The sequence below is a fragment of the Rhipicephalus sanguineus genome, chromosome 2, assembly GCF_013339695.2.
Source record: "Rhipicephalus sanguineus isolate Rsan-2018 chromosome 2, BIME_Rsan_1.4, whole genome shotgun sequence".
In the NCBI taxonomy this organism is placed as follows: Eukaryota; Metazoa; Arthropoda; class Arachnida; order Ixodida; family Ixodidae; genus Rhipicephalus; species Rhipicephalus sanguineus.
The window spans coordinates 38,968,231-38,989,102 of record NC_051177.1 but is presented as its reverse complement, the minus strand read 5'-3'; the positions used below and the strand labels follow the sequence as shown (position 1 = coordinate 38,989,102).

The following is a 20,872-nucleotide window of genomic DNA, read 5'->3' as shown; positions in this document are numbered from 1 at the left end:
GCCAGCGTCGGAGAGCTATTTTTAGATGCGAAAGCATCTCATGCTCGGGACAGTGTCCGTTCTGCGGCGTCCGCACACATACTGCGTATGCGCCAACCGCCCTCTCCGAGGAGGTGGCAGGAGGGGGCGTGAGCGCTGCCTCCGCTTCGTTTCTCCTCTCCCGTTTCTCTGTTTCCGCCACAGCTGTGCGCTCGTATATAATGCGGCGCTCGCTCGCTCCCGTTGCACTCTCCTCCGCAATGGCGCTATGGACGCTCGCGAAGCTGAACGTAAACGGAAACGCCGGCAAGCGTTGCAGTCATCTTCGTAACGGCGCTACGGACGCTCGCGAAGCTGAACGTAAACGGCAACGCCGGCAAGCGAATCTCGAAGCTGCGAAATCTCGAAGCTGCGAAATCGCGCGTTCGCCGTGCTTCCGTCATTCTCTCTCTGTGCAACGGTGTGCGAAACACCATGAACAACGTCAACGTCGGCGCTAGTTCAGCGGCAGCGCCACCATCGCGGAGCAGAGGAAGGCTCGGGAAGTCGAACGTAAACGTCAGCATCGGCAAGCGGTAATTCAAACGCCTCGACGACCACCGTCTCATAAGTCACATAAGAGAAACGGACACTCGATGCGCACCCTCCGCGATGCTGTGGCGTCCCATCATGGTTGCCCGCAGGGGGAGATGTGTAATTTTTCGATATAGATGGATGCTACGAACGAGGCTTAGGCTAAAGCCACCACCTCGCGGTGTGTCAAAGCTTTGACGAAGTTAGGCTTCTATTGGAAACGAGCGGAATAAGACGGTCGTAGCAACGGCGCATTTTTTTTTCGAGCCTGGTGGCACACATGTCACCAGGCCATGTCACCAGGCTGGCACACTGTCACCAGGTCACACACCCCGTTATAACCCCGTTATAAAGGGGACGCTCATAGCATCCATCCATATAGGGTGCCTTGATGCGCCTTTTGTTGCGCGTTTTGTACACATCGAGGCACACTACCATCCATACATGCAAGAGCACTGCGAGAGGAAAGTGTGAAAAATAAAAGGCGCGTTCACGTACCGCCGTTATCTGTTTGGCGGTAGCTCAGTGGGCTAAACGCCCACCAGCCATCGTCGCTGACTTGAGGTCATGGGTTCGACTGCTGTCAGCGGAATTTTTGCAATTTGATGCGTTTATTTTGCTGACGTATTTCCCTCACGGAAATACGTCATGAAAGGCTAGGTGGACCCCGGCATAAAACACTTTCGTGTTAAAAAAAGAACACAGTCGGAGCTATGTAGTTATTTCCGCTGTGCCTACGACAGCCAAATTTTACGCTAAAACGACGACGACTGAACGGCTTGCGGCTTCCTTTTGTTTTCCTGCGCGCATCTGCACTTATTTGAACCGACACGGCAAAACGTCCTTGTACTGATCGAAATAGTCACAACAAAAACTAACGCAAGAAAAGAGAAAGAAAAACGCTCGCTACATTGAATTTGATCTTGCAATCGTGCTGCAGAACCCGGTTATAGAACGCTTTGAACACTCGCAAAAGGTATTACACTGCAAAAACTGTCCTTTAGATTCCTTCAGATCCACGAACAAGATCTACGTAGAACTTACAGATGGCTCTCATTATATGGAAATAGGGAGTACATATTCGTAAGTGCGAACGGAGATATTGCTTTATTTTCATTTAGGGAGAGAGTGTTCTAGAGTCCTAAAGAAAAAGAAAGTCCTAAAAGTCCTAAAGTCGAAAAGTCTTAAAGTTGACTGCGCTGTTAAGTTATTTTCCAACCAAAGACCGTCACGTGGCTACTTTTCTTGCGATAGCAATTATATCGGCACTCTCGACGGGTTTTTGTCGTCGCCGTCATGTTCAGTATAAAGTCCAAATTGATAACATCCCACCGCGCATCGTAGGTTCTACCCGTGAGTAAAAGCTCGCGAGCAGCGGCGACGATAGCGGCTGATGCAGATATCAAACGAGCTGGCCTATCTGCGTCACTCGGAGGGCGCATGCGATAACATCCCCCCGCGTGTTAGACCTGCCGTCGATGCTGCTCAAGCAGAAACGAAACGCCCCGCCCGTCTTGAATGCAGCATGGAGGGATGCGAGGGGGGGGGGGGTGCTTGAGCAGCAACTGCGAACTTTGATCCTAAAAGCGCGTTCACGATCGCTTGCGCGCTCGCTATCTCGCAGGCATCAGCAAACGGCTCGTATACTCTTTTACGCGCGCTCTCAACGCGAAGAGACTGCGAAAAGCGCACCTCTCCCTGGAGCGGCCGTATTCTCTTACACCAACGTTTTGTATAGTTACGCGAGATCGGATCCAAAACAGTTAGCTGCCAGCCTTCCTTCGTATAACATTACAATTTGTTGCCTTTGCATTCATTGCTTCGCGCTTGCGGTGAAACTGTGATCTTTTTTTCTTCAGACACGATGCGTTTACAGAAGGCCTGGGGAGCGTGCAACTACCACTGTTCTCTATGTGAGCGGTTTATATCTTTAACCTTTTTTTCAGGTCAACCGAGAGTGGTTAAATTTGTTGCTTTGTGCATGTTACCCTCGCGAGCAACGAGGGTAGACAATATTTTGCTCCCGTCCTGACATACTGGCAGACTGTCTGCGTCTGTTTGCCGCGAAGTAGGCATGTGCGAATATTCGAGCACTAGGAATGTTCGAAGGAATATTATAGTATTCGAATTCACTTCGACACGAATTTAAGGTTCCGAAATTTCAAAGTATTCATAATGAACGAATAGGCGTATATTGGATGGCATGTAACCCACCTGTGAAGGTGGTTTCACTGCAGCCTGAAAATGCAATGCCGTGAAAGCACCTAACCAACAAAATTGCGCAATGCCGCGAAGCCCCACTTCAAGGGTAAATTAACATATTACTCCGACATAGATTAATCATTTTCAGGGCCGTAACCAGAAATATTTTTCGGGGGGGAGGGGGGGGGGGTTCAACCATACTTTATGTATGTTCGTGCGTGTTTTTGTATGTGTGCGTGAATATATGCGCAAGCAAAATTGAAAAATTTCGAGGGGGGGGGGTTGAAACCCCCAACCCTCTTCTTGGCTACGCCCCTGATCATTTTTTAAGTTTAAAAGCTTGTTATACGGGCTTATATGTTATAATATGTTATGTGTATAGTAACTTTATAGTGTGACGTATTTGATCGGTTATAACTTGCATCTTACTGAAATTGAAATGCTGATACTAATTGATGCTACTAAACGCCACTAAACGTAGAGTTTAGTAGCGTAGCGCTTAGTTTAGTAGCGTTTACTTGCAGCAAAAAGATTGACAGTCGCACATGCCTCGTTCCAATTAAAAAAAAAAAAACGCTGTGCAGGTTAGTTGGGCCTCGACAATATTTATGCTAATTTTTTTTATATAATGTGTGATGCATACTATTCGAACTATTCGATTCAAAATTATTCGAGGTAATCACTGTTCGCTTCGAACCTAAAATAAATTTGCTTTTCGGTCATCCCTACCGCGAAGGCTTCTGTGCGGCGTTCCACGGTGCCTAATAGACAAGGACACAAGGAACATGCGGCGCTGCTTCGTATTGGTGAAAAGCGTCCCTTTATGAAAGCCTCCTTTCGGGACTGTGGCACGGGAGTACAAACCGGTTCGCTGCAGCGGTGGCGGCCTGCGCATCAGCTTCTCTGCAGTGCACGATTGCTAGCGGCGTTTTGAAAACAGATGAGTAACTCCGCCACATAAAAATAACATTTACAGTAACTCTAGGGTGCAGTAAAGCTTTAGGGTGCAGGCGCTCGCAGCGACCCGTAGCGGCTGCCGCTACGGTCGTCGAAAATTAAAGGGGGGAGGGGGTAAGGGCACCGGTACCCTGTTCCTCTTAGATCCGACCCTGGAATTTTCGTGGTTGTTGCAATTTCATTCCGAGCTGCGTCTTGAGAGGTTCGTGCATGCTCGCGTGCGACTGCAAATCTTTCTAGCCTCTCCAACGTAACATGCCTAAAAAGAAAAAGACAACCTGTTCCATGACGTTATGCAAAAGAACTCGTGCAATGAAAAGGCATCGATTCTCATTCAGAGCTTCTACGGATCCAGTATGCCTGCAAGAGTGGGCGTGAAACATCAAGGGAGGTCCCTCATGTGTACATAAATTTCATTTGACTGTTCGCTGATTCTTACTTTTAATTATTTTCCTTTTTTATATGCACCTATCTTTTCCTTTCACTGTTTACATTCTGCGCGAAAATATCTGTCTTTGCGTCTGTTCATTTTATTTTTGTTCTTGATGTAACCGCTATAATTGTCAATGAATATTTCAATCATTGTACTCAAACATTACTGCGTGAAAAAGAATGTTAATCAACTAGAACGGAAACCCCGAATTTCCTACATGTTTGTTCTCTACGCCAGCATGTGCCGTTCAGAAGAAGCTAATCTGCCCGCATAGTCTCCAGAGTTTTCTTTTCTTCGTTTTACAATTTATCAGCGCCATGTGTGGCCTACACGACGAGCTTATACCGCAACAAAAAGCTTGGCTTCAACGGGAAACTCCACAGAGCGCAGGCTCACACGCGCGAAAGCACGCCAGCGAGCGGCAGCGCCGTCTGCACGCTGGATCGCGCAATCTTTCCACATGGCAGGTGCGCTCACGACACTAAGGAGACCTTCCTAGCCCGTATAGTTCTGCGTTCGTGTGATCGTCGTGCCGAGTTCTGTTTGTGCGGTCGACTTTTAACGCGCTGCCTCGCATTGTGTGTATTGTGTGTTGTATTTCGTGGTTACTGACGTAAGCGCAACTATACGCGGTACCAGGCAAATAGTCACCAGATGCCGACCGTGCGACTTGAATCTCTGCGACTGCTTTGTTCGGTGTGACCGACGGACGCGATTCATAGTTTTGAAGAACACCTTCAAATGTTTCCGCACGTCAGTGAGTAGCAGCGCCGCAATCCTTTGTCGACGACGCGTTCTGTCGCCCTGGAAAATGCTTTGACGCTCGGGGACGGCCGGTAGCTCGGCGATTCCTCGCTTGGCGCACCATTCGAAACCGGCGGTCATCTAGCAGTGTACGCTGCCAGCGTATTTTTTATTGCCAGAGGTAAGTGAACGTTACGCTTCGTACATTATGAGTTATTGTTATTGTAGTACGCCTTGTCGCCGAAGAAAATCGCATAACGTGTTGGTAGTGTATGCGGTTGTAGTTGTGAGGATTCTGCTCGCGCATGACATTTGTCAAGAACGTAGTCGGTAGTGTTATAAAGTTTTGGTAATTAGCTCGCTTGCACGCACTGCTCTACGCTAATATTTGCTGAAAGGAGACAACATTTTTGTCAGGCTCACCATTGTCATGCGTTTTATGCATGCCTCTCGACAAATTACTTGGAGTAACGCCGTGAAACCGAAGCTTCAACATCCATTTCGTTCGCACGAGCTCTGAAGGAATAATCATCAGCCACGGTGTGAATCGTGAATCGGTACAGTGGGAGAAATATAGTGTATTTAGGGATGTTTTCTTTAGTCGTGCATTTTATTTGTCATTATGTAACGTGACCCTCAAAAGCGTTAGGTTAGCATTCTTGGACATTGCTTATCATCTTTCAAACAATAGATAACATAGATTTGCTAAAAATGCAATTTCTGCAGCATGACATTGTATTTTGTTCAATTGGTTTGCCCCATTTTTATCCTTTATGCACGTTCACCTAATTTGACAAGCCGTACTTTCAGCTGAATTTTCAATTGCTTTTAGCACTATATGTGCGTCCGTGTATTGAAGTCCCACCTCTCATCGCATAATAATAGCTTGTGAAGAACGACGCTTGTCTTGAATTAGCCATTTATCAGAGCTCTTCCTCCCTCCTCAAAGGGCAAGGTGCTGCTGGCACACCTGGTTCGGCTTTTCTTAACCTTTTTTTTTTGAATGCTGAAGTTTTTTGCAACGTACTGCAGGTAGCAAACAGCAGTGCCTCGACAAACAGTGGAGTGCTGACCATGCAGTCCAGAAGGTGGCTGAGGCAAGTATGCTATAGGAGGTGCTTATTCAGGCAGAAGAAATAAGCATCTGTAGCCAACGTAAAGGTAATGTACAAAGTTCCATTTAATGAAGAAGAATCTTGTTTTGAGCTAGTCATGTCGAAGGGAAACAATGAGCGCTAGATAAATGAGATGGAAATGCAGAGTAACAATGTTATGTATGCCAGCAAGCAACTTAAGTTTATTCATGCAAAAGTGTTATTTCCAACTGGTTCATTTAGGGGAAGAGCCCACAGTTTCCATGAATGGGCATACCTGGTAGCCGTTGCACAACCTGTTACTGTGTTTTCGCACTCATTATTATGTGCCACTTACTCTTGTGACGTTCCACCAAGGTGAAATTACTTCACATAAACAGCAGCGAGAAGGCTCTTGCTAGCCAGTTCAATTAAGACAGCGTTACCGTAGCTTTTAGTTCCAGTAAACCAGCTAAGCTGTATAGAAGAGCGTACTTCATGTTTGTCACCATGGACAGTGCATTTTGCCTGGGAACATGGCTTAGTTTTGCAAAGGAAAATGTTGCCTTTCTGTAAAACGTGGTACTGGGAAATGGCATTGTGCCAAAAATATTAAGGTTTATGACTTCTTGCAGCATGCATTGTTGTACAGGGATGTTAGCGTTTTCATAAATGCAATGCATGGTGCTTGAAGAATATAGCGGCCCACTTTAAAATTTATAACTTCATGATTTCAGTATCTGGGACAGACTTTACTGTATACGATTTGTTTCTGGAAAGCTTCAACCTATCTTGCAATTCTTCAAGGCCAATACTGAATTTGCTGTGTACATTTGGCTGCACATTCTCATCACTTATGCTAAACAACAGGCTTGAGTGATGTGTGGAATTCCTGTCAATCAATTTTATTGATTACCTCGGACGATCTACTCTGCTTCCCACAGTTATTGGGTGCTTTGTGTGCATGTGCTATGCATGCTAGAAATGAAAACAGGGAATGCAGCTGGCAGCATCAACGAGTACAATGCCCATAGGCTATTATGAGGTGCGAAATGTTGCCACTGCTAGAATTTACATTATGTGTGCATGGTACAGCTGCATATTGGAACTTTAGCGCACACACACGAGGACACACAAGAAAGAACACACGGACCAGCGCAGTCTATCAACTGATTTTTTATTCACCAGGAAACCATCATATATACTCAAATTCCGCCCTCATGAACACTGCGCATGAGCAAATTGGCATCGTACAATTTTTCAATAAAGTTCCAATATGCAGCAAAACCAACTAGCCCGCTTTTCCGTATTAGTACCGCTGATTGTGTAATTTAGCACTTTCCAGCTACTTACGCAGTTGGAGCAGATGTCGATCATGTTTATTGTGGTATGGCACGGCCACCAAGTTCGTGCATTCTGCATACCAGGAAACCTGACACAAAGCAACGTATTGCTGTGATGGCAGCTAAGTGAGAACGAATGAGTTTGTCTTCTCTGTACATTTGTCAATATCATTACACAGGCTTGTTAAGTGCATTCAAGCGGCTTTAGCAATGCACTTGCAGCTACAGAGCCAGTAAAGGCAGCCAATTTCATCATCAGAGTTCACTCTGCAAATCCCACTTTCCATAAAGGGCATTGTTTTGTGATAGCTTAAGGTCAAAACTTGCTCAATTAAACACTTCTTGGTGTCTGACATTACATGAATTATGATAATTGTTATATCTCATGTGAAATTATGCCATTGTTTTTTTTTTCATATTCTTACTTTGCATACACACTTTACGACTGCACCCTCCCCAACCGAATCTTTACTAGTGCTACATTCTGTTATGGGTGAAAACAATTATTGAACTAAAAACCAGGCCAAGGAAAGCAGTATGATGCCCTGTAATGTAGGAGGATGCCGCTATTGCAGTGTTTAGTCTAGAGCTGAATTTAATGAGAAAGGGCAGCAATGTAGGTCATCTGTGGATATTTGCAGACCATAATTGTGTTGTGGTCATTTTGTTATCGCAGGAAGCATCTTCAAAAAGCAGTGCTACAAGGATGTGAGCAGCAGTTTCCCTTCAACGAACGGGTCAAATTCATGGAAGCCACGTGCCTGCTGCTTCTGGCCTACACAAACATGCAGACACCATAGTAAAGTTCTTGCAAAGGTGTGAGACATCCCTATGCTGCATGGATTGAGCATGTTAATTGCCTGTTTTTTATAGCTTATAGTAATATGTCTACAAGTGTACTTCCTTCTAGTGTATATTTACATTCTCTTAAAGGGCCAGTCAGCAAGCTCAGACTTCTTTTTTTTACACCTCCCAAACAAGCTCGCTAATTCGTACAGAGGGCCGCAGGAATCACATTGTCCGAATGTCAGACACTCCACTTCTAAAAACAATAACCGCACCTCCTCTTCAGCGCTTGACCAGTCCTCTTTGCTAGCGAAGTGGTGTAATGTTGCCTATGAGCAACATTAAGTAACGCTGACTGTTGAATAGTCCTCTGCAATACGAAACGGCATTTTGGCTTTGGGATGATGCAGTATCTGTGGTTGTCACAAGAGTTGCGAATTGGTTTATCTCGCCAGTGCTTTTACTGTGCTTCCTCACCGCACCGCTTTGGCATAGTGGCACATCGAGGAAGCCCCTCTTCAGGACGGTCAGGCTGAGCGAGAAACTGAAACCAGCTGGAATGTTCGTTCTATCCCCTGTGGCTTCATTATTACACCACTTAATGAAAAAATTCATGTGACAACATGTTCACGTTGTACAAGCGTGCAGTTGTCACAAATTTTAGACTCCGGGGTTGTTTAGGGGCCCTTTAGCCTTAAATTATGAAGGGTAAATTCACACGTCACGTGGTTTTCTTGCTTTATTTTTTGCAATGCTGATTTTTAAAATAGCATGTCAGCTTCTGTGAGTGGTAATTTATACATTTATCATACAAAACATCCTGCTATATTCAACAAGTGTTATTATAGATTTTTCATGGCACCAGAGCCACCTGCTTTTTGCCGTGTGGCAGCTACATGGAAGTTCATTGCTATGCTGCTTTGTTTAACTGATATCTTTTCAGTCAATGCGTTTCACAGTCCAGAGTGTTTGGTGTATTTGCATCTTGATGTGTTTAATATCATACAAGTGATGGATTTTTTCTGTCTTCTAGTGTTTACTTTGCAGCTATTTAACTGTGGTTTTCAGGGGCATATCTAGACAGGAACATCAATTCTGCTAAGCTTTGGTTCGAAAAGAGACGCTGAACAGGAGTTCCTTAGGTGCATGCCCTGAGCACCAGCCCTTTGGATTACAGAAATATCTAAACTGCATAATGTCTGCAGCTCCTTGCTTAATTGCATGTCTTTCTTCAACCTACAGCTCTTTCCATAATCCTTAACATTAACCTACATTACCAAGTGAACATCCCCCGCTGCAATACAGTGGTTATAATGGTCAGCTGCTGATCTGAACTGTGCGGGTTCGATCCTTGATGGAGTGGTTGCACTTTCGGTGGAGGTGCAAATCCTAGAGGTTCCTGTGCTTTTAATTTCACGTTTACATACAGAACCCCATTGTTATTATTACATCAGCAAGTGGACAGAGTGGTAATTCTAGATTGTATACATATTTAGTATAACAGACAGCTGAGCTGGTTGGTAGGTATTCATGTTAAAAAGGCAGGGCATGCAAACATGGACACAAGAGAGAAACCAAGACACCACTAACGCCAACTGGAAAGGTGCACAGTGGCACAAAATAAAGTAGACACAGAAACTTATCTGTGCATGCCCAGGCAAGAGGCGATACCTATCAATCTGGCACGCGCGATAGTCTACGTGAGAGATAACTGCTCAAGCATTTGATTTCTTCTTTATGCTAGTTAATCGACGGTTGGCTCTCTTGTGCACTGCCATTATCGATATGCCAGGCCTCGACAATTGGACGCATTTCTTCATTCATGTGCTTGTACAAAACTGCATTCATCGAATTTTGGCGTGCATTTACGCTCTCAACAATGTAAAGGTAGATTAGGTGATGAGCCTCCAGTTAGTGATCTCAGCGTTTTAGGTGTCTTGACTCTCTTGTGTCCATGTTTGCATGCCCCATCTTTTTAACATGTATTCATATAGTGCGTAAGAGAAATAGGTTATCTAGTGAGTTATTTGGAAAGTAAGTTTAGGGCGAACACCAATATAGCAGTGTAAATTAAATTTAAGCGATGAATGCATCGGGCTGAATTAGGAAACAATATAATGGCGAAATATAGCCGTTTGCTCTTTGCTTATACTTGTCTCAGTTTCTTGTCTCGTATGCTTTGACAATGACCAGGTGTCGTGTTGGATGCTACCTATTGGTTATGAGCTATACATAGACAAAGCAGAGGCTGTTTGGATGCTTTCTAAACAGCTACCTCATGGGGAGAGAAAAGTTCATTTGGGTTATGTGAGGCATGCTAAAAAAAAGTCGACTTGTTTCTGATGTTTTTGTTTTCCTGGCAGACATTCTACACGAACTTGCCCAAAGGCGGAAGGAAGGCACGCACAGATGGACGCACAGAAATCATGGGGCTGCCGTAGAAGCTGTGAATGAGCATTAACCTGTGAGTATGTGTCTTAAACATTTTGCTGAAGCCTTTTATTTTGGCTGAACATTCTTATCGATGCTTTGTATTCCCTGATTTGTAGTGCAATATTGTTACACCCTGTTGCTTTCACAACAGAGCTCTTTAGTCTGGTACAAGGCCCAAAAAGTTCGACCTAGATGACCAAATTGTGGCAGCCAGTTGTTTCCACAATTAATGCATTAGTGTAAAAAAACGCAATAGACGGAGCACAAGAAAAAGGAAGACACAAACAGTGCTGTGCTCGTGTGCTCAGTCTTCTGCACTGCTTTGTTTACGCTCTGTCATACCAACACACACAAGCATCCATTTTAGCTTATGTAGTAGTCCAGCTCATACACTTGGTAACGTTCTCCAACGGCAGGATTACCGGATATCTGGCTTGTGAAGTCAATCTAAAGTGCATGCCTGTTCGTGTAGACTTGTGTGCATCCACCATTGAGATGGAAATGCAGCTGTGTTTTAATATTTTAGCCAGTATAGCTCGTGAATGGAATTTGGAGCTGTGACAGCAACACTTTTAGAGGGGGCGAGTTACTAAATCATTGTGTATTTCTCGATGTTTGCATGTTATAAAAACATAACTGGTTAAAATTAGTCCAGATTTTACGCTATTTCTTAACATATGACCTTCCGTACTGTTCGAAGGCATTGAACCATATGAAATGCTTTGTGCCTTTATGTGTGTGCCGAAGGTTAGGAGTCATTATACTAGAGATAGATAAAAATAGGTCACAGGTTAAAGTAAATTTTTCGCAATCAACTTCTTGTGGGCAGTTATTCAGAGCAGGGTTTTGAAGTAATTTAGCAATACAAGCAGATTAGTGCTTCAGTTTAGTGTCTGACAGTGCACACTGTTTTATTTTAGTACCTATTTGGGTCATTTCACGCCAGTGTGCCAGGTCGTTTTTTGACCATTTCCAATATTTTGTAAAACTGGTGCTGTTATGTTTCAGTGTGGGAAGTAGTCATTCAAGCGTTATTTTCGGGGAAAGAATTGCATGATGCAGCAAAGACCTTTCAAACTTCGCATGCAGAAATGAAGCTGTGTCAGGCAAATTAATTGACACATGGTTATTGCGTCGAGCTATTACTACAAAGCATTTGTTTCTTTAACATAGTCACCAATCTTTCATGACTATGATAGTCGAATTTATTTTGATTTCAATTTATGCTATTTGCAGTCGTGAGGAAACATTGCAAAATGCACCATTTTTAAGTATATTGTAAAAAAGACTGAATGTTTCATGTGAAATATATTCACAGTATGCGTTCAGTGCATATACCAAGGGTTGAAAATGCTGCTGGCAAAAAGAAGCAAAAATGTCTTCAAATTGGCACTTGGAAGAAGTAGTGTTTGAACCCATATTGCGGGCTCTCTTTCACTGTGTAGCAATCCCAGCTAAAATGTTGCCTACACATCATAGTGTGCTTTCCTCGTGCGATAATTTAGACAAAGTTTTTAAGGTGTAATATTATCTTCAAGCGAAAAATAATTTTTTCAAATGAAAAATAACAAGGCTGTGGGAAGTTTCTTGGAGCTTTGCCTTCACTGCACAGCACATCATTGTTCTTGCATGGTATTTCAGACAGAAGTATTGCTTAAATCTGCAACATTTAGACTTGCACTATATGAGCACAGGGGCACCCGCGTGAATCCTGTGCCAATGTGCTGTGCAGCGAAGGTCAAGGAACGAGACTCTGTGCAGGCTAGGGATTATTCACTTCAGTAAATTTTTCCTTGCTTACAACCAAGCAGCATATATTTTTTTTTTAAATGGAATATAAATTGCCAGCAAAGTATACCACACAATAATGTCTTGGCGACATTTCTGTTTGGAATGCTACATAGCAAAAGCTAAGCTGCAATATGGGTCAAAAGCTATTTTTTCCGACTGTTACAGTTTGGGTGGAACGTTTCTGATTATTTTGTTTTTACAGTAGTCTTATGACAAAGTGGATATCTATTTACTTATTTATTTATTACTTCACAATACTGCTGACACCAGTAAGCAGTATTGCAAAGTGGGCTACAGTGATAAGTTACACATAAAATGATCTTGCTAAGCAAAAACAGGAGCATAACATATACAAAACACAAGATAAACCAAGAACATCTATACAACCGTCTTAAGGAAAATGATAAGGGAACAGCACAAAATACAAAGGCAATGAACTTTGGAAATCAACCTTCGGTATTCCATACGAAAGAATTAGTCTTTCTTCTGATAAATGTTAACATTAGAACTTCAGCATTTTGCAGTGTTTCCTTATGGCTGAAAAAATGTAACTTGAAATGCAAATTAGTAAACTATTTTAGCCATGAAACACTGCCACCTTCAGATTAAAGAAAGAAATATTCTGCATTAAAACGGGAACAAACAGCGCTGGACATGGGACGAAGAAAGAACAATAGACGAGGGTGCTGTCGCCTTCGTCTACCTTTTTTTTCCGTCCCGTGCCCAGCGCTGTTTGTTCCCGTTGTAATCATGTACTAACCAGCCCAGTTAGGTGCTATCCTGAAATATTTTGCTCTAATTGCTCAAAGCAATAACTTTGTATAAGTTATCTTGCATGACGCAGTTTCACATCTGTAGATGGATGGATGCTATGTGTGTTCCCTTTAAAGCGAAGCATTGACATGCAAGTGGCCAAGCTCAATTTTTGAATTGGCTTAATGCCTTTCCTACCTGAATTAAATTTCTTTCCTTAAAAAAAACTTATAATAGGTAGCTTATTTTTCGGCATTGTACAAAAGACCCTGCAAGTTTGTTTTTGGCTGTTCTCGCTGCTTTTCCACTACCAATCCTCCATCTGTCTTTTATTGATTTCTCTTGTGGATGTGTTCATCTTTATCAAGCTTTCTCTAAGCCTAGGGCTTCATGAGAGCTAGTTCCCAACACGTACATGGGTGGACATTTTTACATTTATTTAAAAGGTGGTCCGTCATTTCCATATCTCTCTCACAATCAGTGCATGTGACGCCTACTTACTGGATCTCACTTTATGACTGCATATTCTAAGACAAGATTAACTCGCTTCAGACATTGCACTAGCTTATCATATGCTTCCCTCCTTACTTCGTCCTTATTCTTGCGATAGTTACTCAGAGCTTTTCATTTTTAGTATTTGCTATCCATTAAATCATCTCCACCTCTCTGACATTGCACCTAACGCTTATCGTGCATAAAGTTTAATGCATGCTCTCAGCATCACGAAATTTCGTCCTGGAAATTAGCACTTGACCACAGGTATGATCTTTTTAGCAGCATGATCTTTTTCAACAGCAAAGGAGTTCGTTAAAAAACCACCTTTTATACTTAAAATGGGGATGACTAATTCCATACCTCGTTTATTAAAGTTAACCTCTTTCAATTTCCTTACGCTTGTTCTTTGTGTTGTGCTTGCCTCATGGTTTGCAGTCTTTATGGATCTGGTATATTTAAAGAGTTGAATAGCCGGTCACCTGCTTATGACACTGCAGCTTAAGTATTGCACCCACTATCATTGCCATAGTAGCATTTGGTACAGTAGAGGTTTGTAATGAATGTAACGAGATGTGCAGCTCATGAAATAATTGTTGAACAACGAATGTTGTTGGAGCTAGTGATTCAACAAGAGGACTCCTCTTTAGAGGGGCAACGAATTGCATCAAGGTTGCTGCAACAACTTAGACACGTCAATTTGTTGAAACATTGGCTCCAACAACACGCTTTGTTCAATGGTTTGACATTTATTCAAGCCGCCATCTTCAGCTCAACTTTTGTCGCGTTAAGATGTACAGGATATACAACTGTCATGTTGTTTTCTGATAGAATTCAAGAGCTATTGACAGCAAGCCTTGCTTCTCAATTTAATTCTAATCCTTTACGTTTACGCTTTAATCTTTGTCATCTTCAGCCTTATTATATGTGCACTGCAGCAGTAGCCCTTCGCAGTGGTCTACAATTTGCCTCGTCTTGTGCGAGCCGATTCCATTTTATACATGCGCAATTCTTCATTTCTTCACCCACATAACTCTCGGCTTTCTCGGCAGCATTAAGTACGATAATTGTAACTGTTAAGACTTTTGCTTCAACATCATGACAATAATTGAATAGAATTGGTAATGCACGTAAATAAATACTCTTGCAGTTAGAACGTAGTGTGTTTAACCCTGAATTCTTGTGTACTATAGCAATAAGTCTTCGTGAAATCATGCTGCTTGTTCTTCACATAATTAGAACGAGTCCAGAAATATCTGCAAAATATCGTTTCTGCTTTTTTGATTTCTGAAACAGTGATGCTAAGGGAGGCCATGTGCACATGCACCATGGCAATGTTTAAATGTGTATAAATTCTGAACATTGCTGTTGCTCTAGGTGTTTTCTTTCACTTCCTTTTCAGACGTACAGAAAGGAGCGAAGTGGAGCTGTCCATGGGCCGTGCACACAGTTTCATAAGCAGGCTTGCAACACTTTTGACAAATATGTTCCTGAATACATCTGCCAAAGTGGCATTTAAAGAAGCATGTAGTAGTGTACTTCACTGTTTATTTGGCATGAAGCAGCAGGTATGCTTCCGTCATCAGTAAGTTCACACAGTACAGTGCATCTACACATGGCATGCTACCCCCACATCTACCAGCTCGGGATGTGTAGCTTGATTGTAAAATGTTTACTTTGACTTAACACAACAATTATTAACAAAATGACATGAAAGTTTTGCCACCTATGCAGGCGACATTCTCAGTATACGCTGCCAAATATAAGCGGAGTTTGACCAGTCCATTAGTCGCACATTTCCTTGTAAACATCTCGTAGAGGGCTGCTGTTGTTGTTGCAAGCCAATGCGCCATGATGAATGAACCATGATTCCAAGATTTTTCTTTTCCTCCGACCTTTGTACACGAGGTAGCATCGTCGAATTGATTAGGTCAAAGTTATGCCTTGTCATTCAGCAGCGTTCAACAAGCTCCGTCTTAGAACATGTTGCATGGGTGGTTTTCGCAACATCCTCTTTGTGTTCTTTAACCTTCGATTACCTTCTTCAACCCATTTCGCCTATGCAAGTTGTGTCGCAATCCCCACATTGTACTTCGTAGATGATCCCGCTCTAATCTTCGGCGGTGTTTGTGTATACCTTGTCCTTAGGACATGTGTTCACAAAGCCCAAAGACCGCACACCTGCGGATGATTAGAGCAGGGTATTCTACAGAGTACGTTGTGGGGTTCATGACACCACTTACATCGGCGAATTGGGCAGGAAAATGCCAAAGACGTTCAAAGAACACAAAGTGGGAATGTTGCTAAAGCCACCCATGGAGCGCATTTTAAGACAGCTTGTTGAATACTGCAAGACGACAGGTTATAGCTTCGACCTTAACAATGCGACGATGCTGGCTCAGGAACGAAGGTGGAGGAAAACTATTGGAATTATGGTTCATGCGTCATGAAGCATCTGCTTGAAACAACAACCACAGACCCATACCGAACGTGTACGTGGACGTATCTGGCTAGTGGACTGGTCGACCTCCTCTCACTTGTTGCCAGCGTATACCGAGACTGCCACCTGCATAGGTGGCAAAGCTTCTATGGGATTTTATGGTGCAGTTGTGGTACAAAACAGTTATTTTGCATTAAGGCAAATGTGCCGTATTATATTGGACAGTACGGGCAGACCATTCTTTAGTATCTTAACGTAGGAGGCACGTAAGAAGACCTTCTTTAAAGGAAATTGTTTTATTCTGGTCACGGAACAGTGCTCTCATTCAAACAAAGTGACGGAGTGCTTTGTTTTATCTGTGGTAACGAAAGCACTTCGTAAGAAGACTCCTTTTTAGAGAAATCGTTTAATTCGGATCGCGGAAAAGTGCTCGGCACCGCTATACCTTCAGCTTTGTCCGTGTTTAGGGGCCAGATTTTTTGCAGTGTACAGTCAACGAAAATTTGTTACTGGAATCCAGAAAGGAATATTGAAATCGTGACGCTCCGAAAAAAGCAACAGAAAAAAAAAAACGCGACTGCGAATATCTTACAGAAGAGTGAACATCCCTAACATGTGAGACAATATTTTGTTTCGTGTGCCGGCTGTTTACAGAGAAAAAAAAAGTATTTTTAATGTTTTGTAGGTCACTGGGAAACAGATCAAAGGATGTGTCGGCCATAGCAGTCATCCTCATAAACGGAACAAGTGCCTAAAAAAACGTTTTTGCGCGTATCTACAGAAGCACGTATGAAATATAGCGATGATGAATTGGCTGGAAAGAAGAGAACAGTCTGATAAAATGACCTTTATTCCCTTTTAAGCAAAGCATTTATTGCAGCTTTTGTTTTTGACGGTACGGCACGTGTGCTATGCCTCAGTGAAAAAAAGCGAAGCAGAGTCGTGTCAAACGATGGCAACCAGAGAGATGACTTCAAAATAAAAACTGCATGCCTACTAGATTCCGCATGCCTCGTCGTTTCGGCTACTGGTTAAGTTGACTGTAAACTACTGGTTATCCGTAAGGGAACTTCCGCGTGGTTAAAAAGAAAAAAAAATTGCGCACGCATGTCTTTTTTCAACGAATGAAAAGAAAAAGAACAGTCATACAGAAAACAGTGAAGAACAGGTATTTTCATTTGAATGCTCCCGCAGCTATGTATACGCGTATGTAAATTCAGCGCCAGAAAGATGCGTGACAAGTTCGACAAGACAAATTGGGCGTGCGCACATTTTTTAAATATACAAATCAATCCAGAGTGTACATTGAAGTAGGGCATGGGCAGTTGTACGCACCGGCTATCTCACCGTTGTCTCACGCAAGTGCCAAAATGAAGGACTTAACTTATTTATTAGAACGGCACCATCGCAACTGCAGGTAGCACTTAATAAATGCAGACAAATTATCGGCGCGTGTTCTGTATCAATTAACTGGACTGTTGTGCATCACTGAAACAATTCACTGTTATCCCGGCCGTGGCGGCTGCATTTTCGATGGAGGCGAAAATGTTTGAGGCTCGTGTGCTTAGATTTAGGTGCACGTTAAAGAACCACAGGTGGTCGAGATTTCTGGAGCCCTCCACTACGGCGTCCCTCATAATGATATCGTGGTTTTGGGACGTTAAACCCCAGATTTTATTATTAAACAATTCGCTTTATTAGCGTGGCAGCGTGTAAAAAAAATCGCCTTTGAACATTCACGTATAGCGCTCCTGTGGGCCCAACGCCGCCCTTCATGAGAACATGCTCGACGTGAGCGCTCTCCTGGACCGTACGCCGAGTTATGAAACGTAATCCCATTGTTAACGCCATATCGTTTAAGAGCCCGTGTCGCGGAAATCCCTGTGTTGGCGTGTCGGCAATTGAGAAGAAAAAGAAGAAAACGATGAAGAAGAAGAAGGCTTTCGCCGTCGAGTCGTCGTAGGCGAATGCCTAAGTAACCGAGTCACATTTTTTGTTTTGGTTCTCCAAACATCGAACTCGACGAGCCTTGGACTGTGTTTTGAACATTGGAAGTTACTGAACGGTGGACAGTATCCAATCAGATCTTTAGACCATATATCATAGCTGAATGTGTCACCAAGGTTTTGACGACAGGCTAGGACACAACTCACGAAGACACACATGGTGATCCTTGTGTGTTCTTTTCCAGTAGAACATTTTATGGTACAAGGTGGTTCATACCTCAACGAGCAAAACAATAATGCCAGGGGTCTTACGTGCCAAAAGCACGATATGATTATGAGGCTCGCCGTAGTGGAGGGCTCCGGAAATTTAGACCATCTGTGGTTCTTTAACGTGTACCTAAATCTAAGTATACACTGACCTAGAGCATTTCTTCGCCATCGAAATGTGACCGCCCCAACCGGGATCGAACCCGCGACAACCAGGAAAACAGGAGCTTGAAAGAAACAGGGAGTAAATGAGACACAGGACTGGTGGTAGTCACTTGTCTTGTATAGTCCTTGTCTCCTAAGAGATTCTGTTTTCTGTTCTTTCGTCAAAAATCTTGGGAACACGTTCAGCTATGAAGTTTCGCGAACTCGGCCCTTCCGCGGCCTTAGTACATTGGACCACAGCCACAGCAGGTTTGCAAAGCGACGCGGGTACAGCTACAGTTCTAGAAATGGACTAGCCTCAATAATCTACTGTAGACGTACTGGATAATCACATGTATTCTCTCCCTTCATCCGTCTCACTTGTGAAACAAAAACCTAGCATATTGAAGTATGAATGTTTGCAAACGTTACGTTAATAAAGTATATTATCATTTTAAAGCACACTATCACAAACTTCAAAATACGTAAGCCAACATTTTGCATGCGAAATCTGTTTGATTAAAAAAAAACTTGGCTTTTATGTTTTTACTTTTGTTATTACTAACGAATATTGCGCCTCTTTAAACTTAGTCGCTGAGCGCCTGCATCAGAACAAATAATACGTCATTAATAAACCTTTACTTATTCGTCTTGTCAATATGTCGTCGAAACAGTTTTAATAAAATTATAAATAAATATTAATAACCAGCAGGGCCATTGCAGAACGAGCAATATTAAAAACCTAAGAAGCTGTCTTCGTGACAAAATGTGTACATAACTTGCTTGCGCAATTTTAGCACCTCGCGCTGTTACGGAACGATTACATTATCGGTAACGTTGCGATAACGTGCGTGCTGCACTTTATTGTTTTTTTTTTTTTACGGCGCTCGACTTCAATCGCAATTTGAAGGATGATTTCCGAGTTCTTAGAGCGTGAAAATTTCGGGACGCCGAACTGCCCTTTAAACGCCTGCCGTAGAACAATGGGGAAAAAAAGCTCCATGAGAACTAAAAAAGAAAAAAGAAAGGAAAAGAAATAAAGAGGCATCCAACGCACCAGGCACTCAGTCATTGGCAAAATACATCACGTAGAATACGCGACAACTTGACAATACGCGCAAGAGGAAAAACATGGAAGCATGTCGAAGCGCGCGCGTTTCGCATTATTTAGCTCGTTTTCATCTCGCCGTTATATGGCACCATAGAAGAGGATTTTCAAGATGCCGTAAAAGCGAAGGGCGCGAGATATTTCCGAGAAAAAAAGAACCGTAGTTATTGCAAAACGCTAGCGTGTGCGGCACTAAACATTGAATCTTTTCGTCAGCGCGCCTGCAGCTATAGCAAGTAATTACATCTTGCTTCCGGGCACGCCGTTCAGAGTCGAAGTGCACGGTGGACCGGCAGCTACAGGGGAAAAAATGGTAAGGGCGGAATAAAGGGGGTCGGTGAATATGGGTGGACTGGCAGGGGGGGGGGGGGGCGTAGAAAAGGGGGGGGGAGACTCGTTCACAACACCGGCGGTGTTTCTGGCTCAATAAACATCGTTCTTTGCATACGCAAAACGGGGCAGGCAAGAGATACGCCGCCGCCAAGCCATGCGAGTCTTCGCCGCGAGGGGGCGCGCAGCGTGCTTTATGGGGCGCGCAAGGTACAGTTCGCGAATGTATAGCCAAGGCGGGGTCCGCATAGGCGGGGCATTGCGCAGAATTAATGACAAGTAATGTTTAATGGCCAGCCATTGCAACGGAGCTTCTTCCCCCCGCAAACTTCCTCCTTTCATTCTATCCCACCGTCTTCGCTATGCGTGCCCTTTTTCTCGGCCGTGGTGCCGTATAACCCGGTGCGAGACAGCTTTTGGGCGGGGGTTCCTTACGTGGCGAATAGATAACCTTAATGAAATGGGTAGTATATTCCGGAGCGAGAGCATAACATGGACGGGCCTGCAGAGCGCATGCGCTGTTTGCGGAGTGACGAGCTTCATTTCTTCGCTAGTGTTTGTCTTTTTCTTAATTCCTGCAGTTTTTGTTTTAAAGGCCACCCTGCTTTTTTTTCTTTCTCTATATACAGTACTAAAAAACATGCTTAAGGCCTAAAAAGGGCGACACGTTTTACGAGTTCTCGGCGGCGAATTTATGCCGCCTTACAGCGGCTTCGCACAACATTACAGTCGTGTCTATATAGCGCTAGATGCTCCGATTGATCGATAGACAGGGACCGTAGCGTCGTAAATCGAAATGCTCAAAGTACAGTGCTCTGTTCCGATTTTGAAATACTCTCCCGTAGTGCACGTGCCTCTGGGGAATCACGCGGTTGGTTAGATTCGTAATGTCGATGCTGAGCCCGCTACCCACGCCGAATTGCAGTTTGGTATCGCACGTTGTCGTTAACGCTGTTTAGCTCTGTGGGGGAACGCAGCGTACGTATTGATTACCATGTTATAAATCGCATAAAAAGATTATAGTACTCGCGTTTTTACCTTCTCCACGTGGCTATGATGGGAAGCGAGGTAAAGAAGA

General features: G+C 43.4%; 1 protein-coding gene and 1 long non-coding RNA gene across 2 annotated transcripts in view; one reads left to right on the top strand and one right to left on the bottom strand.

Annotated features, from left to right (window-relative positions):
* The window catches only part of LOC119381547 (Down syndrome cell adhesion molecule-like protein Dscam2), a 381,434-nt gene that overhangs the window by 123,543 nt on the left and 237,019 nt on the right, over window positions 1-20,872 (bottom strand).
* LOC125757131 (uncharacterized) lies at window positions 4,636-15,084 on the top strand. Its single transcript, XR_007415067.1, has 5 exons — window positions 4,636-5,069; window positions 5,921-6,049; window positions 7,981-8,120; window positions 10,454-10,554; window positions 14,962-15,084. It is a non-coding gene; the product is annotated as an uncharacterized LOC125757131 (long non-coding RNA).